The following is a 17,630-nucleotide window of genomic DNA, read 5'->3' on the forward strand; positions in this document are numbered from 1 at the left end:
ACCCAGGCATGTGCCCTGACTGGGAATCGAACCTGCGATGCTTTAGTTCGCAGCCTGAGCTCAATCCACTGAGCTGCGCCAGCCAGGGCAGCTCTCATCATTTTAAGAAATGTCTCACCGTGCTACCCTGCTGGTGAACACTACTTAGAATTGGTGGTTTCAGTCCTCCTAGTTGTGAGTTGTCAAAATCCGCCTACATGTTCCTCTTCCCCGATCAGTGCCTTCTCCCCTGTCCTCAGTGGTTAATGAGACACCCTGTCTCCGAACCCCCACACCCCATGCCTACCCCTTCATCTCAGCAGATGCCCCACCTATGAACTCAGCCCCCACCAGGGCCCAGCCTCTACCTGCCTGGCCGGATTCGAGCCTCAGGTGCGCTCTGGCCCACCTCACACCCAAGCCTCCTGTCTGTCCGCCCACCTGCAGTCCCCATCCCTGCTCAGCGGCCTCACGGGCTCTCGGGCCTCTCCAGCCCTCCACCACCTCCCAGCATGTCTGCCAGTCCTGTCCCTAAGCTTCCTCCCTACCCAGGCAGGGGGCCCTGTGGGTCAGGATCTGAGCTTCTCTCTCGTGACCCAGATTCTCTCGTGTCCCTGGCTTTGTGCCCAGTGAACGGCCCTCCTGGACTCCCGCTGCTATCTGCCCGTGCGGTGTCCCCTCCCCTCTGTGGCCCGGCTGAGTGCAGCTGGCAAGATCCCGGTCCAGGGAATGGTGCTGCTCCTGCAGCAGCAATCCACACCGGCCTTCTCTGGGGCCGTCTGAGCAACCGTCTCACGGGTGCTGGCAGCAGACACAAGACTCCTGGGTCAGAGACAGAGGATTTGATCGGCACCGCAGGCAGCCTAGGCTTCCCAGTGGGGTCACTCCTCTGTGCCCCGCCCACCCCAGCCCCATGCGGGTGAGGCCCAGGGGTCCCGGAAGGGCCAGGCAGTGGTGTGTGGCCCCACCGCGGGGCCCTGAGCAGAGGGAACCCTGCCCTCGTCCAGCTGTCCTGGGCAGTGAGGAAATCTGCCCCCTGCTCCAGAGGAGGGCACTGCCTTCGTTTTCCAAGGCCGTTGGCTATACCGACGTCTCAAAAACGTCGTCTGGAACACAGGGGCGCTCAGCGCCTCTGCTCCAGGGCGTGCAGAACTGTGGCCGAGCCGCTGAGAGGGGTCTCCCCACACGCTCACGCAGCCTCACCCGCCCGGCTCACCCACGGGCTCCCCTGCAGGGAGGGCCAGCCTCCCTGTCTGCCCCGCGCCTGGACAGCCGTCCTGCGCCCTCGCACGAGACCCTCCCCCCAGCCCGTGCACGCGCCCCTGATACTGCATCCCAAGAAGCAGAACAAAGTCCAGCAACGGCCTCTGTGGAGCCGGCCCTCCTCTCAGCTACTCCCTGTTCTCTTCATCCGAGTTCTTGGCAGGGGCGGTCCGTGCTGTCTCCGTTTTCCTCTGTATCTGCTTCTCTCCCTGCCTCATCACTGAAGCTGTCCCCGCTGAGGCCACCAGGGGCCTTCGTCACTCCCAACGGGGCAGACTTGGGAAAGCGTACAAGTCACGCTTTCCTGCCTCTCGGCTGGTGCCACGCACGTTTGTTAGAAACTGGACATTTGCTAGCGGACCTCCGGCAAGATGGAGGAATATAGGTGGGCACACCGTACCTCCTCGCACAACCAAGAACAGAACCACAATAATTTACAACAGGGATTTGCAGTCATAATATCAGAACTGTCAGAGGATTTATCTGAATGGAAGTCGGACAGCCAAGAAGTTGAAGTAGACCCGTACACCCAGACTGGTAGGGGATGACGAGCCGAGCGAGTGGGCGCGGGGCTGGCGCGGGTTGCAGGCGCGTGGAGGTCGGGGGAAATTTGGCGCAAAATTGGCGCGACAGCAATCCGGGGTGTGGGAGTGCAGCGGTGCAGCGGTGATCCCTGAGTACGCAAGCAGCGGCTGGGGGATCAGTGGGGCAGCGACTGGGGACCAGGGCAGAGCTCACGGCCCAGAAGCCCAGGGAAGTGTCTGACTCCAGGAGAACGAAGGGTCGCCATTGATCCCTCCTGTCCCCGCTCCCGCCCCTGCCCCCACATATAACGTCACAATCTAGCGACTGGGGCGCCCAGCCCCGGTGAACACCTAAGGCTCCGCCCCCCACCGTAACAAGAGCGACCAGACCGGAGAAAAAATAAATAAATAAATAAAATAATAGGAGAGACAGGGAAAGACATAAGATATGTTTCCAGCAGAACAGATCAGTCCCCCAGGACTCATCCTTTTGAGTGACCAAGAAATAGCCAATCTATCAGATGCACAGTTCAAAACACTGGTGATCAGGAAGCTCACGGAACTGATTGATTTTGGATGCAAATTACATGAAAAAATGCAGATTACCATAAAAGGGATGCAGGAAGATACACGGAGGAGAGCCAATAGTGAAAGGAAGGAATCTGAGTCTCAAAACAATACAGTGGACCAGAAGGAAGATAGAATCAACCAAGCAGGAAAGCATGATGAAATAAGAATTCAAAAAATCGAAGAAAAGCTTAAGACCATCGAGGACACCTTTAAACGTTCCAACATCCGAATTATAGGGGTACCAGAAGGGGAGGACCAACAAGTGGAAAAGTTATTTGAACAAATAATAAAGGAGAACTTCCCCAAACTGGCAAAGGGAACAGTCTTCCAAGAAATCCAAGGAGCGCAGAGAGCCCCAAAGAAGTTGGACCCAAGAAGAAACACACCAAGGCACATCATAATTACATTAGCCAAGGTAAAAACGAAGGAGAGAATCCTAGAAGCAGCAAGAGGTAAGGGGACAGTAACCTACAAAGGAGTTCCCATCAGACTGTCAGCTGATTTCTCCAAAGAGACCTTACAGGCAAGAAGGGGCTGGAAAGAAATATTCCAAGTCATGAAAGACAAGGGCCTACATTCCCAGATTGCTCTATCCAGCAAAGCTCTCATTTAGAATGGAAGAGAAGATAAAGTGCTTTTCAGATAAGGTCACGTTAAAGGAGTTCATCATCACCAAGCCCTTACTTTATGAAATGCTAAAGGGACTTATCTAAGAAAAGAAGATAAAGAAAAGACATGTATAGTAAAAGGACAGCAAACTCACAATTATTAACAACCACACCTAAAGCAAAACCAAAAGAAACTAAGTAAACAACTAGAATAGGAACAGAACCACAGAAATGGAGGGCATATGGGGGGGCTAGCAGTAGGGGTGGGAGGAGGAGAGAGGGGGGAAAGGTACAGAGAATAAGTAGCATAGATGGTAGGTAGAAAATAGACAGAGGGAGGGCAAGAATAGTACGGGAAATGTAGAAGCTAAAGAACTCATAAGTATGACACATGGACATGGACTAAAGTGGGGGAACGTGGGTGGGAGAGGGGGTACAGGGTGGAGGGGAGTGAAGGGGGAAATGGGACAACTGTAATAGCATAATCAATAAAGTATATATATAAAAAAAAGAAAGAAACTGGACATTTCAGATAATATAGTACAGCGACTGAGCACTGGTCATGCCCCGCCCTCTCCCCCAGGCTTGCTGCTTGCCTGTCTGTGTAGTGGCTGGTGGGCTCGTTTTTTTTTTTTTGTTTTTTTTTTAGTGAAGCCCCCACCCCCCAGTCCTTTGAAGTGTCAGACCTCCCACGTGGCTCTGCAGGGACCTGCAGTTCCAGGTGTGCCCGCTGTCACCTGGGCTGGTGGTGGTTTGGGCTGGGCTCTCTTTATCTCTTTCCTGGACCACACCCAGCTGCTCGGTGCCCGCTGACTGCCTTGTTTACCAAAACGCCCCAGGGCGTAAATTGTCCCAGAGACCCAGGCTCCTTTGAAGCTGAAGCGCCCGCCCGCCCGGGGCTACAGGACCTCAGTCGGCCCCTCCCAGCCGTCCCTTTCCCTGCCTCTCCCCTGCAAACTCCTCCCCCCGTTGTCGCCTTTCACCACGGCGGTGGCCACTGTGTTGGAGAACAACTTTCGGCTTGAATTTCCCCACTGTCTGCTGCAAACAAAGTCCGTTGCTTTGGGAAGAGATTAGGACTGGTCCGTCTGACAGTCTGCTTCGGTCCCGCGGCAAAATCTCTGAGCCTGGGCTCTGGAGCCGAGGTGGGGACGACGGTGTGTGTCTCTCAGGGTGACACCCCTGTTCCGGAGCCCAGCACGTGGTGGGCAGAGGCGGTGGGCTCGTGTCTTCTTGGCTCACCTCTCCTCGCGTGGATGGAGCCGCCCCCCGTATGTGCCAGGCCAGGGACGACCAAGACCCCAGTGCCCAAGGTGACACTGAGCAGGAGGACGCAGTCTCCACGGCGCGGCCGCACTTGCCCAGCACTTGCCCCAGCGGCAGGGACCTGGGGAAGGAGGGGCCGGGAAGGAAGCCCGCCCGTGGGTGGCCGCACCCATCTCGGTCTTGGTCTCGGTGGAGATTTTTCTCCCTGAGCTGGGAGTGGGGAAAGAGGCAGCAGCTTTGGCTCAGATGCCACAGTCTCTTAGCACATTTTAGTCGATTTTCTTGATTGGATGTTTCTTCCTGCACTGGGCACCCTAAGGACCAGGGCCCGATTCTTTCCTCGGCTGTCTTTCGCCCCTCTCTTCCACACCCACCGGAGAGGGGCCTGCCCCGGGCCGCGGGCCCTCGCTCTGGAGGGCCGCCTCCCACGGGGGTTTCCCGTCGGTGGGCTCCACTATAGGGGTGCTCGATGCCGTTGTCTGGATCAGGGGAGTCTGAGCACAGACTGGGTATTTGGTGAGGCTAAGGAAGCATTAACTCTTCTTCCCTTCCCTTCCCTTCCTTTCCCCTCCCCTCCCCTTCCCTTCCTTTCCCTCCCTTCCCTCCCCTCTCCTCCCCTTCCCTTCCCTGCCCTTCCCTGCTATTGGAGCTCAGGAGAGAGGAAGCAAAGGTACATACATGCCCGGGGGGGGGGGGGGGGGGGAGGAAAGGGGAAGAAGGTGTGGGGAGAGAGAGAGACAGAGCGAAAGCATGAACTTTTTTAGGTGTGACAATAGTATTGCAGTTATTTTAAAGCGGTCTTACCTGTTAGTCTTATGTACTGAAGTGTTTAACAGATGAAACAAGACGGTTCATGCAATTCGCTTAGAGGAACCAGGTCTGGGCTGTAAGTGGGGAGCGGTGGGGGCTGCAGATGAGAAACAGAGGTGATGAATTGGTCATTATTATGTCATATTAATCATTTTATAGATTGTCATTATAGGAGTTGTAAATTGCTGTTTATTACACTATTGTTTTTACTTTGTTTGAATATGTTTGTGTACATTTGTTTCGTGTACGCTGGAAGCATTTCATCACACAAAGCTACATTTATTTCTTTGTGCACTTGTGAAATATACCTCATCAGAGTCTTTAGAAATAAGGTCATCATTGAGTTGAATTAAAATCTTGAAAAGTACATATATACATACATACATACTTAAAGTCTTGAAAAGTATACATACTTTTCACTTAGGAAGTAGGTGATGGCTTTACAAAACGGAGAAACGAAAACTTCAAGCTTTCCACGTTCCCAAACAATCTCGGGTAAGCATCTTTGTAAAATATATATTCTTTTTTTTTAAGATTTAATTTATTTATTTGTAGAGAGGGAAGGGAGGGAGATAGAGAGAGAGAGAGAAACATCAGTGTGCGGCTGCTGGGGGTCATGGCCTGCAACCCAGGCATGTACCCTGACTGGGAATCGAACCTGGGACACTAAAATATATATTCTTACTAAAATCAGTTTATTTTGGGTTATCTGAAACATCATGAATTTCAAGCAAGTTCCTAATCAAAATTTATTAGATGTTGCAATGATATCTCACAGGCTGGTTTTGTCATTTCAATCAAAACTATTCTTAGATGATTAACTATTTTATGGGAAAAAAAGGCATGATGAAAAATTGTCGCGGTTGTATTTCGAGAGTTTGCACCGAGACACGTTTATGCGCTGGACTGCAGCCGAGCGGAGACGGAGCAGGAAGGAAACGCAGTTGGCGGCTGATTCCAACCATCAGCTGCGCCGTTCTGGGTCAGCGAGATTCGGATGAGCGCTTGTGATGCGAACAATTAGAGCCTAATGCTTTTCAAGATGTAAAAGGATTTTAAATATTTTTCTTCTATAGACCTATTATTGGAAAGTATTTTTTTTCAACCTCTTGGAAATGTCAGTGTCTTAAAAAGATCAATGATATTTGTCAGCAATGAGAAACTCGTTTCGACAGTAGATAATTTATTTGCCTCCTTGTTTTCCTCGGTGCAATGGATAGTTTTGCACAGTTCAAATTGGTCTTGATAACACTAGGAAACGAAAATTTTAAAATTACAAACTTTAAAATAACTTTCATTAGTTTCACTTGTGCTGCCATAATATTTTATTTATTATAATTCATTAACTTTTAAAAAAGATTTATTTATTTATTTTTAGAGAGAGAAGGGAGGGAGAAAGAGAGAGAGAGAAACATCAATGTGCAGTTGCTGAGGGCCATGGCCTGCAACCCAGGCATGTGCCCTGACTAGGAATCGAACCTGTGGTGCTTTGGTTCGCAGCCCGCGCTCAATCCACTGAGCTACGCCAGCCAGGGCTTAATTCATTAACCTTAAAAAAAATAAACCATAGTGATTTAATTTTCTTATCTGTGGTACTTACAACTGTTCACAGCATTTTTTTATTATTAGTTTGGAATCCAAATTGAACCATTTGCCATCTTGGCCCCAAACACTTTCCACATCCGTGTTCACCTGTCCCCCCCCCCCCCCGCCCCCCGCACTGCACATGAGTGGCTGTGCCCACCCACATTACGGTTGTCTTCAAACTCACCTCCCTGCCGTCCCACTTGTCCTTCAAGTTCACGTCTCACATCTCAGCTGGCTGCTACCAGGATGCATGTCAGGGGAGGCCCTGACCGTATCTGTCCTCTGCCCCAGAGTGTCCTGTGGGTCTGGACCACTGACATGGACTGCTCCGGCGTGAGAACCCACAGACGGGAAGGCCCTGCCCTCGGGTCTGAGAAACGCTGTGTTATTAGAGGTTACACTGGGACAGTTTAGGAGATTCTAAAGAGTCATGAATACAAATGCAGGCACTGACACCGCATGGCGACACTTGTGTATAAGGGTTCGGATGACCCAGGAGGCCTGCAGTGAACTTTTAAAAGAACATCATTGAAAAAAACAAGCCCTAGCTGGCGTAGCTCAGTGGATTGAGCGCGGGCTGCAAACCAAAGTGTCGCAGGTTCCATTCCCAGTCAGGCCACATACCTGCGTTGCAGGCCACGGCCCCCAGCAACCGCACGTTGATGTTTCTCTCTCTCTCTCTTTCTCCCTTCCCTCTCTGAAATAAATAAATAAATCTTAAAAAAAAAAGAAAAAGAAAAAAACACAAACACTGCACTAAACCTCCTCCCAGGTTTCCGAACGAAGACGACAGACAGCCCATGCGTCCGGTTCTGCTCCCTCCTGAAACCCACTAAGACGCTGCTGAAGGGACATTTAAAAGCGTAAGCCCACAAAGTGTGGGGGGGACAGCATTGGTGACCACAGGAACACAGTTCTGGGAATCGAAAGCAGAAGATAAGAGGTAACAGATTTAGCATCTCAACTTGTCGTGGGGAGCCAAACGCCAAACCAACGGACACTACAACAACTTCAAAGGGGTTAGGAATGTTTGGAATTTGGAAACGGGAAGAGGCGGTTAACTATAATAAGGATTGGTAGAAACCCGTTTAAGATGATCCCTTCCATACACTCTTCAGGCACTGGACTGCCCCGCCCAGCCCTGGCGAGGGACCAGAGGTTTCCCCACGGGCGGGTTAAACAGAGTCTCGGGTGGTCGGGAAGGCAGCAGGCAGCACTGAGGACGGGGTGCATTAACGAAATCAGCCACGGTGAGGGGATGTGTGGATGGTGAATGCTTCCAGAAAGGAGGGCAGAGAAGATCAACGGAAACAGGGGGGAAAATTGAAGAAAAATTATAGGGAGAACGTAGGAGGCGCAACACCCAAATAATAAAAGTTCCAGAAAGAGAGAGAAGAGCGGGAGGGCACAAATCATTGATGAAAATAGTTCCGTAAAATTTCCCAGCATGGAAGGACATGCGTTTCCAGCCCGAAAGGGCCCACAAAGCCCAGAGAAGATTCTATGAGACTCCAGAGGAAGAAAAACAGGTTACATGAAAAAGACCCAGAATGGCTTTGGGTTTCTGAAAGGCAAAGGTAGAGGCCGGAAAGCGATGGAGCAATGTCTTAAAAACTGCGAAGGAACGCGAATTTCAGCCTGGAACTCCACACCCAGCCGGGTCATTGCTGCAGGGGAAGAAGACAGGGCTCTCTCAGCATTACTGTCTGCAGCACTTCCCCGTCCCCTGCTCCTTTCCCAGGGAGGCTCCCGGAGCACTTGCTGCTCCGAAATGAGACTAGGAACGAAGAAAAAGAAGACACACAGGATCGATAAATGGGACCCACCACAGCAGAGCGTTGCCAGGACGATGGTGGATACAAGGGCCCCGGCGAGGAGGATCCCAGGGCCAGACCGAGGGGGCCAGGAGCTCAGGGACAGGTTTCCCCCTCAACATAATGACACAGACAGAATCCCTGGAGGGAACCAGCAGCTTGAGTGGAGAGTTAAGCAACTGGCAGGAGATCTGAGATAAGATCTGTGATAACTATATAATACGGAAGACCAAGCAAACCCCCAAATACAACAAGGTCAATGCCAGGGCAAGGTGGGGGGAGGGGGCAATGGGCAGGAAAAGTAATTACAGCTTACGATGCGGCCTCGCTGTGGCTAGCATCTACCTACCTAGCACCGTGGGCACTGAATTCTGAACTGACCGAAGTAATACTCCGATCACGCGGGGAGGCAGGGAGTGTACTCGTGTGCGGTGGGGCGGGAGACGGGCGGGCGGCCACCTCCTAGGGTGAGCCGGAAAGCGGGTGAAGTTGCTTCACTTCCACGCGTGTGGGATGCCAGCAGGTGATGCCTGAAATCAAGGCCGTGAAGCGTTGCAGGGCCAGCGTGCCCTTTAGAAATGCGGAGGGAAATGCCGAAGGCTCGGCGGGAAGGTTTGGAAGTGTAGGCTCAGCACAGGAGGACAGTGGCTGGGGACCCCCGACTCTGAAAAACCAAAGCCCCCCCCGGGGAATATACAGGTGGTCTTGTGTCTTCAGGCCCAGGGCCTACAGGACAAGCCCCAGCTCTGGCGCCTGTCATTGCAGGCCATCCATGCGCTGAGCCTTTCCTGCTGCCCTAGCGACATTCCTGCTGCCCATTTCCTGCGCCAGCGCCACCTCTCGTCTTGGAGGTCTCACTGCGCACGCTGTTCTCCCGCCGGTGCCCTTGTCTCTGTGCTTGCCTTTGTTCCGCTTGTTGCTTCTCCAGCCCCCACCCCCAGCTGTCACCTTTTTTTCTGCCTTCCTGTGTGTTATTTTAGTGTCAACATTTCCTTTGGATTTATCTATCGTGTTTTGGAGTCTATGTCTTTGTATAGCTTTCAAAAATATATTTATTTATTTATTTATTTTTAGAGAGAGGGGGAAGGGAGGGAGAAAGAGAGGGAGAGAAACTTCAGTGTGCGGTTGCCTCTCGCACGCCCTACACTGGGAGCCTGGCCTGCAACCCAGGCATGTGCCCTGACTGGGAATTGAACCCGTGACCCTTTGGTTCCCAGGCTGGTGCTTAGCCCACTGAGCCACACCGGCCAGGGCTTTGTAGAGCTTTTTAAGTGCCTGCTCTAGGCATCACGTTATAGACGGGTAACTCCTAACTTGTTGCAGCCTATGCCTCCCACACTTTACTGGTTCGTACAAATGTGCAAACCTCACCTCTGGTTAGGTCCCTTTTTTCTCCACCATTGTACCAGGATTGTCTTAAATATTTCTCGCTTTCTTGGGGGAATTTTCGGAAGGGTTTTTCTGAGCCCAGCTGACGCCGTGTGGCTGGGAGCCAGAACACGGACACTCCCAGTCACACGCATTTGCTCTGTGCACACTTAGAACCACAGCGGGCAAGGTTGTAACTCTCGTTCTAACCACCAGATGTAAAAAAAAAAAAAAAAAAGGTGGCGGACAACTGTAAGAGCATCATCGATAAAGCATACCTAAAATAAAAATAAAAGGCTCACGAGGAGAAGGGCGCCTCCTCTGGTTGCCCGTGTCCGGACTCTCTGCACGGGCTTCCACGGGCCCTCCTTCCCCCCTTCCCTCTCTGGGGGCAGTCTCCCAGCCATCTGCCAGACTGCAGGGCAGTCTCCTGCAGGGTGGCTCCGCTGGCAGCACATCCTGGTTTCTTCATCTCGTCTGGACTCCGTGACCGCGGCCCGCCTCTCCCGGGCCAGCTCCACATTGCCTTCATTAGCGCCGCCACGCACACACCCGAGGGCCTGGCGGGCCAGCCTGCCCTGCTGTCTCGTCTCTGCAGTGTCACCCTGGCTGCTCTCGGCCTTCTGCACGTCCACGTGTGTTTGATTTAGTTTTTGTTTGTTTTATTTCATTTTATTTTTTACTTTTTAAAAATATTTATTTTTAGAGAGGGAAAGGAGGGAGAAAGAGAGAGAAACATCAATGTGCGGTTGCTGGGGGCTGTGGCCTGCAACCCAGGCATGTGCCCTGACTGGGAATCGAACCTGCGACACTTTGGTTCACAGCCCGCGCTCAATCCACTGAGCTACGCCAGCCAGGGCCAGCTCCTTCTTTTACCTCCACGCACCCGGGGAAAAGTTTTTAATGCTTTGCCATTCAGCCGGACATTTGTTGCTGACTTAATTTTTGGGGTAGCCATTCCTTATCAGATTAAAGAAGCTCCCCTCTCTTCCTAGTCGGCTAGAACAGTAATGGGCATTGAATTTTATCAAATACGTTTCCTGCTTCAACTGAGATAATCCTATTAATTTTGTTCCAGTGCATTACGGTGCCTGCTTTCTACCGTCCCTGGTTTTCAGGACTCGAGTCTCAGTCTGTAGCTGAATGCAGTCTGGCGATTGCCTGTACCCACGTGCACCCCACCCCCTAGCCAGACACAGATGTGTCCGTGACCCCAAGCGCTCCCCCGCCGCCCTTCCAGCCCACGTGCCGTTCTGGAGAAAACCACCGCTCTGATTTCTTACACACAATTCGGTGTGGATTGTTCTCACACTTCACAGAGGTGCAACCGTATACCTGTGATCGTGGGCGTTGGCGGTTCCTTCCCTTTCACCGCGATTATTTATCGTTCCATTGTGGGGCCACAGGGCACACTTTTTTTACCCGTTCTCCTAGTGCTGGACATGGGGGTCGTTTCCAGTTTCTAGCTCTTATGAACGAATCTGTTACAAACATTTTGTACAAGTCTGAGAGGTGGGCTAGGAAAACAGGCCGAACTGAAACTGTGGGTGTGCGTGCGTGTGTACCCAGGGGGTGCGGTGAGGGCAATGGCAACAGAGTATCCTGGAACTGGACAGACCTGCCCCGCCCTCCTGTCCACTCTGGCCAAGTCCCCGGGGCCCCGGGGTGGGGGGGGCTGCACTTTCTCCCTCAGGGCAGGATCAGGCTCGCTCTCCTGTTTGCTGCTGGTCCCTGGTGGCCCCCTGCCCCCACCGCCTCCGCACCGAAACACAGCAAGCCCTGACTTGCTTCCTTCCCCGGGGAACCCTGGAGCCAGATGTCCTTGCCGAGCCCCGCCTGCTGGCTGCCCTTGCTGGCTCATTGCTTCAGAGAGGTGACTGGGGAGAGAGAGAGAGAGGGAGAGGCAGCGGGCATGTGCTCCAGCTCGGGCCCTCCTCACCCCCAGTCCCTGAGCACGGCTCCCTTGGATTAGACAGAGAAGGAGGGAGGAATGCCAAGGAGGAGGATCCAAGGATCCTTCCAGATGCCTCGGAGGCCGACCTGCAAAAGGCGGCAGAGCCGATGCTAGGAGGGCGGACTGCAGAGCCCGCGCTCAGCTCCATGGCCCCTGACTGTGGGCTGGGACAAGCTCCTCACTCTCTCTCTCTCCGCCTCAGTTTCCCCGTGTGTTACATAGGAACAGCAATACTGCCCATGTCATAAAGATGGCCGTGCTCATTCGATGTGCCTGTAACCACTCTGGGAACGGGGGAAGCCCTGTACCCGTGTTGCCTGCCGTGGCCTGTCCGGACCAAGGAGGGACGTGCTGGGTGTTGCTGGCAGAGATGGCAGCAGCGGGTCCCCCCAGCTTTGACTGCCTCGAACACACACACTTTCCGCAGGAGGTCGGGTCTGTTTCCCCGCCTCTGACCCTGGACGGGCCTCGTGACGGTCTTTGGCCAATAGCACATGGTCAGAATGACTCGGGTGCCTCTGACAATTGGCCTCCAGTGGCTTTGTAGCTTCTGCTCTGGGAACCCCCTGCCACCGCGTCCAGGAGCTCTGTCCGGCTCCCTGCAGGGTGGTGGAGAGCCGCGGCACCAGCTGAGAGCCGCGTTCACTGCCAGACAGAGGAGGGAGGCCACCTCCGGCTCCGAGGCCGCCTTGATGTCTGCGGCTGCGTGGGGAGCCCCAGCCTGGAGCACAGGGGAGCTGATCCCCACGGCTGATCCATGAAATCACGAGCAAGCACATGGGCATTTTTTTGAAGCCTCCAGATTTTGGAAGACCTGACGTCAGTCTCACAGGCAGCTGCAGCACTGCCTGCGGGGCCTGCATGGGGGGGCTCCTGGTGGGCTCTGTGTCCACCCCCTGCTCACAGTGGTGGAAGCCGTTATTTCTGCCACTACTTCTGCTCAGAAGCTGGACGCCCGGCCTGGTCGCTGAGGAAATATTGGTTGGCCAAAAAGTTCATTTGTTTTTTTTTCCATACGATGGCTCTAGTAGCGCTTTGTTGTCTTTACCTTTATGGGAACCAATTCTGTTGAATTGTATTATGCCTGTTGTCATATCAGCGTACATTTAAAACAAACTTGTCAAAATTGGTGAATTTTCGTGTAGTTATTTTAATATTGACGATGGAAGAAAATAAGCAACATGTTTGGTACATAATGCTTTATTATTTTAAGAAAGGTAAAAGTGCGCCCTGGCTGGCGTAGCTCAGTGAATTGAGCGCGGGCTGGGAACCAAAGTGTCCCAGGTTCGATTCCCAGCCAGGGTACATTCCTGGGTTGCAGGCCACGGCCCCCAGAAACCGCACATTGATGCTCCGTGGTCAGGTGCACCCGTTGAAGTTGATAACAATCAAATAGAGACATTAATTGAAAACAATCAATGTTATACACGGGGGAGATAGCCGACATACTCAAAATATCCAAATCAATAAGGTTATTGGTGAAAATGAAGAAAATGTGTCTTTTATTTTACAGGAAAAAAAACTAAAGGGACTTTTTGGCCACTCCAATACAAAGCTCTAAGCAGGCCAACAAGAGGGGCTACTTTAGGAGGATTGCCCAACCAGAGGGAGGAAGGTCAAGTTCAACACCCAACTGTCACTCACTGACACAGAAAGAGGGAAGGATCAGATAGGAGCATTAACCAAGCAATAGTTAGAGTCCTTTTAAGAAGATTCTATTAGGACATTGGAAAAAAAGTTCTGGGACCAAAAAAATCCCCCCAAAACCACCATGATTTTTAAGTTTAAAAAAATTATTAGACACCTTGAAAAAAAGAGGATAGTCTGTTGAAATCCACATAATTAGTACACAGGGCAAAAACGAAAAGTTAAAAAGACGTAAATCGCACAGTGGAGGAGACCTGGACGTCGGACCGCGGGGAGAAGGCGGGGAAATACACGGTAATCGGCGAGCGATAAAGATGGCGCCGCCGTGGCGAAAGCAGGGTCGGGGCTGCGGAGCAGAGGGACCCCCAGACCCCCCCCCCCCCCCCCGCCGGCGGGGTTATCTCTGAGAAGACGGGCATCTAGACCTTTCCCCGCGCACCTCTGGAGTCCAAGGACAGGGAAGCCTCCAATGGCAGGTAACTTGAAAAGGACTGAGATTAGCCCGACACTGGGCTCTGTCTAGGTCCCAGCACGGAGGCTCGAGGACCACAGGCCCAGGACGGAGGTCCCCGCGCGCTGAGCTGCGTGGGCGTGTTCATAAATCCGTGAACTCCCCCAGCGCGAGGGGGCGCATCTCTGCACCCAGCCAGCTCCGGCTGTCTGAACGGCGCCCATCGAAGTCAGAAACCTGCCTGTCCCCTCACCCCAAACCTCTCTCCCCAAGCCTCTCTCTCTCGGACTCACACCCTATCACCTGGATGTGTTTTTAAAACTTTTCTTTGGCCCCTAACGCTGAGACACTGAGAGTCGCTGCGGTTTTGTGATGCCCCCCAGACGACAGGCAGCGGTCAGACCCACACGAGGAAGTACCTGGCGGGGAGGAATTCTCCTTTGGTGGCAGGGCTTGCCCAGGCCGAGGGTCAGCCTGCCGTGGGGAGGACGGCGGCCCCTGCGGGAACGAGGGCAGAGCGGGCGCAGGGCCGGCCCATTTCCCTGCGCTCCAGCCTCGCGCAGCTCACGGTGGAGGCGCTGCGGCGCGCCGCGCCCCGGGTGTGCCGTTTGCTTTCAGGACCTTGCAGGGCCGGCGCCTGTGTGCGCGCGGGTCAGGGCGAGGCCTCTGCAACCCGGTTCCACGCTGCGGCTGGGCGCGCCTGCGCAGAATGTGATGATCAGTGCGTTCCGCATGTTAGCATAAACCAATTTGCAAACAATTTTGAGGCTAAAGTATATATATACATCCTCAGGCCTGGTACGACCTACGCCTCTTCTGGGAACACGGGTGCTCGACTTTGACCTTTCCTTTACCAACCGAGGGGCAGGACAAGTAAGGATTTGGGGGGCAGCCCCGGCCAGCCCGCAGTCTCCGGAGTCAACCACAGGCTGTCTGTCCCTGGCACAGACTGGCTTGCGTCCTGCTTCTTAACCCTCCTCGTCCCTGCATCGCACTGCCGACCCAGGAGGCACTGTCTACTTCCACTGTTACCTACTCTTGTTTTCATCAACTTCAAAAACCCAGCATGCTTCCCTACTACAAAAAGAGCAAAACCAGCAACCACTGACCTAGCAGTACGGGCAGAGCAGAGGCGGACCAGCAGGACACTGTGGGCAGCGTCAAAGAATTGCACTCTTTTGAGGGAGTTGGTGCTGTTCATGCTTTGTGCCTGTTTTTCGGTTCGGGTTTTGGCCTCCCTTTCACGTTGAGTTGTTTATATATTAAATATATTAATTCTTAATCCGTGATATAGGTGGCAAATATTTTTTCCAGTTTAAAAAAAATTGTCTTTGGCCCTATGTTGATTTTTTTTTTGGTCAAACAAAATGTTATCATTTATAGGGAGTCAAATGTATCAATTTTTTTATTACCTTTGAGTCATGTTTAAAAAAACTTTTTCTTGCCCCCAACCTAAGAAGTATTCACCCATGAGGTCCTAGTATGCTTGTCATTGCATTTTTTTTCACTAAATCTCGGCGCCATCTGGAGTTCATTCTTGTGTGTGGTGCGGTTGCACCCCCAGTCTGATCTCTTTCCAAATGGCCATCTGGGGGTCTGACCACCGTTGGTCACAAAGTCTATTTGACCCAGTGATTTCCGCGTGTACCTGGGATCTCCGGACTTTCTATCCCATTCTCCTGGTCATCTGTCTACTGAAGACACAAGTCTACCAAAATGTATTCTCGGTAGAGAACCCCAAACCTGCCTCCTCAAATTTAAACTCCAGCTACACTTATCTGGGTCCAAAGTGGAATAAAATGTTGAGTTAACTCACTCTAAGGTATCTGTCGAAAGAATTAGGTAAGCAGTCAATTAGAGGCATGAGAATGAGAAATCTGGGTGCAGCTGACATGACAGGAGGCGACAGAATCCATTACATATTATTAATGTAGCAAGAAAGGAGGATGTAAAATTCACACACAGAAATCTGTAGCTTTCGTAGACAATATAGAGAAAACCCATCGACAACAGCAACAAAGAAGATAAAGTACTTAGCAGGAAATGTACCAAACCTGTTGCAAGTCTATGTGAAGGAAACATTAAAACACTCCCGGTAGCCCTGGCTGGGGTAGCTCAGTGGATTGAGTGCGGGCTGCGAACCAAAGTGTCGCAGGTTCGATTCCCAGTCAGGGTACATGCCTGGGTTGCAGGCCATGGCCCCCAGCAACCGCACATTGATGTTTCTCTCTCTATCTCCCTCCCTTCCCTCTCTAAAAATAAATAAATAAAATCTTTAAAAAAAAACACTCCCGAAAGTCACAAAAGTGGGTTTGGACAAATGCGCAGTTCTTGGAAAAGATGACTCAATGTAATCAATTTGTGAGTTCGCCCCAAGTTTATTTATACAATGCAATTTGAATAGAAATACCAAAAAACATTCTTCAGGTCGTAAATGGATGCTAAAATTCACATGGCAGAATAAATACGTTCAAGGAGCTCGGGGAAACAAAAAAAAAAAAGCTGGGCACTGAAGAGACTGGGGCGCCGAGATGCCGCCACCTGCCGCCCTGAGCTGGTACTGCAGCCTCTGAGCAAAGCAAATCCCGTCCTATTGGGGTTGATTAGCTTTTGGACCCCGAGCGTGGTCTAAAACGAAGCTTGCTGCTGCTACTGCTGCTTTTTTTGTTTGCCTTCCACACCCTCCCCAAGGGCCCGTATTCTGTGTAGCGTCTTTAGAGCTCTGGGCTACAGAGTCCAAATCCTGGGGACTGAGCTCAAAGAAGATGGGTGGGAATATCTGTGGTTTAGATCCTTATCAGGGGTTTGATTGATGGGCGACTATGAAAGGAAGGAAAACTAGTTCCTGGTTGCATCAGCCGTTTTACGCACAGGAAATTTTTTTTTTTAATTCTTGTGAAATGGATACCCTGAAAGTCGAGTTACAGACTAGAAAACAGTAGCCTGGGCAAGTGTGCAGGGATGCTTTTTAAAGGGTACAACTGTGACGCTCGTACGGCTATAAAATGAATACGTGTCAAGGATTTCATTTCGCTCACAAATGAGTGAAGGAACTAGTAAGATGTCAAAACTGGCTCCTCGGAGAACCCGGAGTTACAGACACACGCGGAGGGACAGTCAGGGACGCTAACGAAGGATCACTCCGCGATGCAGAACGGGTCACCGGCCCCAGAGGAATCCGCACCGGGTCTTCATTGCGCAAAATTCGTTTGCATCTCTGTGCACCAAAATGTTTATTACTATCAGTTTCCTACCACCCAGAGAGCTGTCACACAGCTCAAAGACAAGGAGCGGTGCGGGCCCTTTGAGAACCGGGTAACCCCCTGGGCTAGGCCAGCGATGTTCACCCCTCCTCGTCCCCAGGAACACAGAAACCAATGACTGAAATTCTGCTGCACGCCAGAAGATACGTTACTTTTTTTTTTTGTCAATCTGACAAAAAACATAGGTATCATCTCGATTCATTCACACCAGACAGCTGTTGTTGTATTGGCTCTTGTCATTAAAAAAATTTTTTTAAATTTATTTTTAGAGAGAGGAGAAGGGAGGGAGAAAGAGAGGGAGAGAAGCATCCATGTGCAAGAGACACCGATAGATTGCCTCTCATACCTGCCCCAACCCGGGACATGGTCTACAAACCCCGGCAGGTGCCCTGAATGGGAATTGAACCGGCGACCTTTCACTTTGCAGCATGACATTCAACCAACTGAGCCGCACCCGTCAGGGCCACTCTTGTCATGTTGTAAGTCTGACAGTCTAAGGGAAAAGAGGTCCATGGCCCTGACTAAA

This window comes from Phyllostomus discolor, chromosome 8, assembly GCF_004126475.2.
Source record: "Phyllostomus discolor isolate MPI-MPIP mPhyDis1 chromosome 8, mPhyDis1.pri.v3, whole genome shotgun sequence".
Taxonomy (NCBI): domain Eukaryota; kingdom Metazoa; phylum Chordata; class Mammalia; order Chiroptera; family Phyllostomidae; genus Phyllostomus; species Phyllostomus discolor.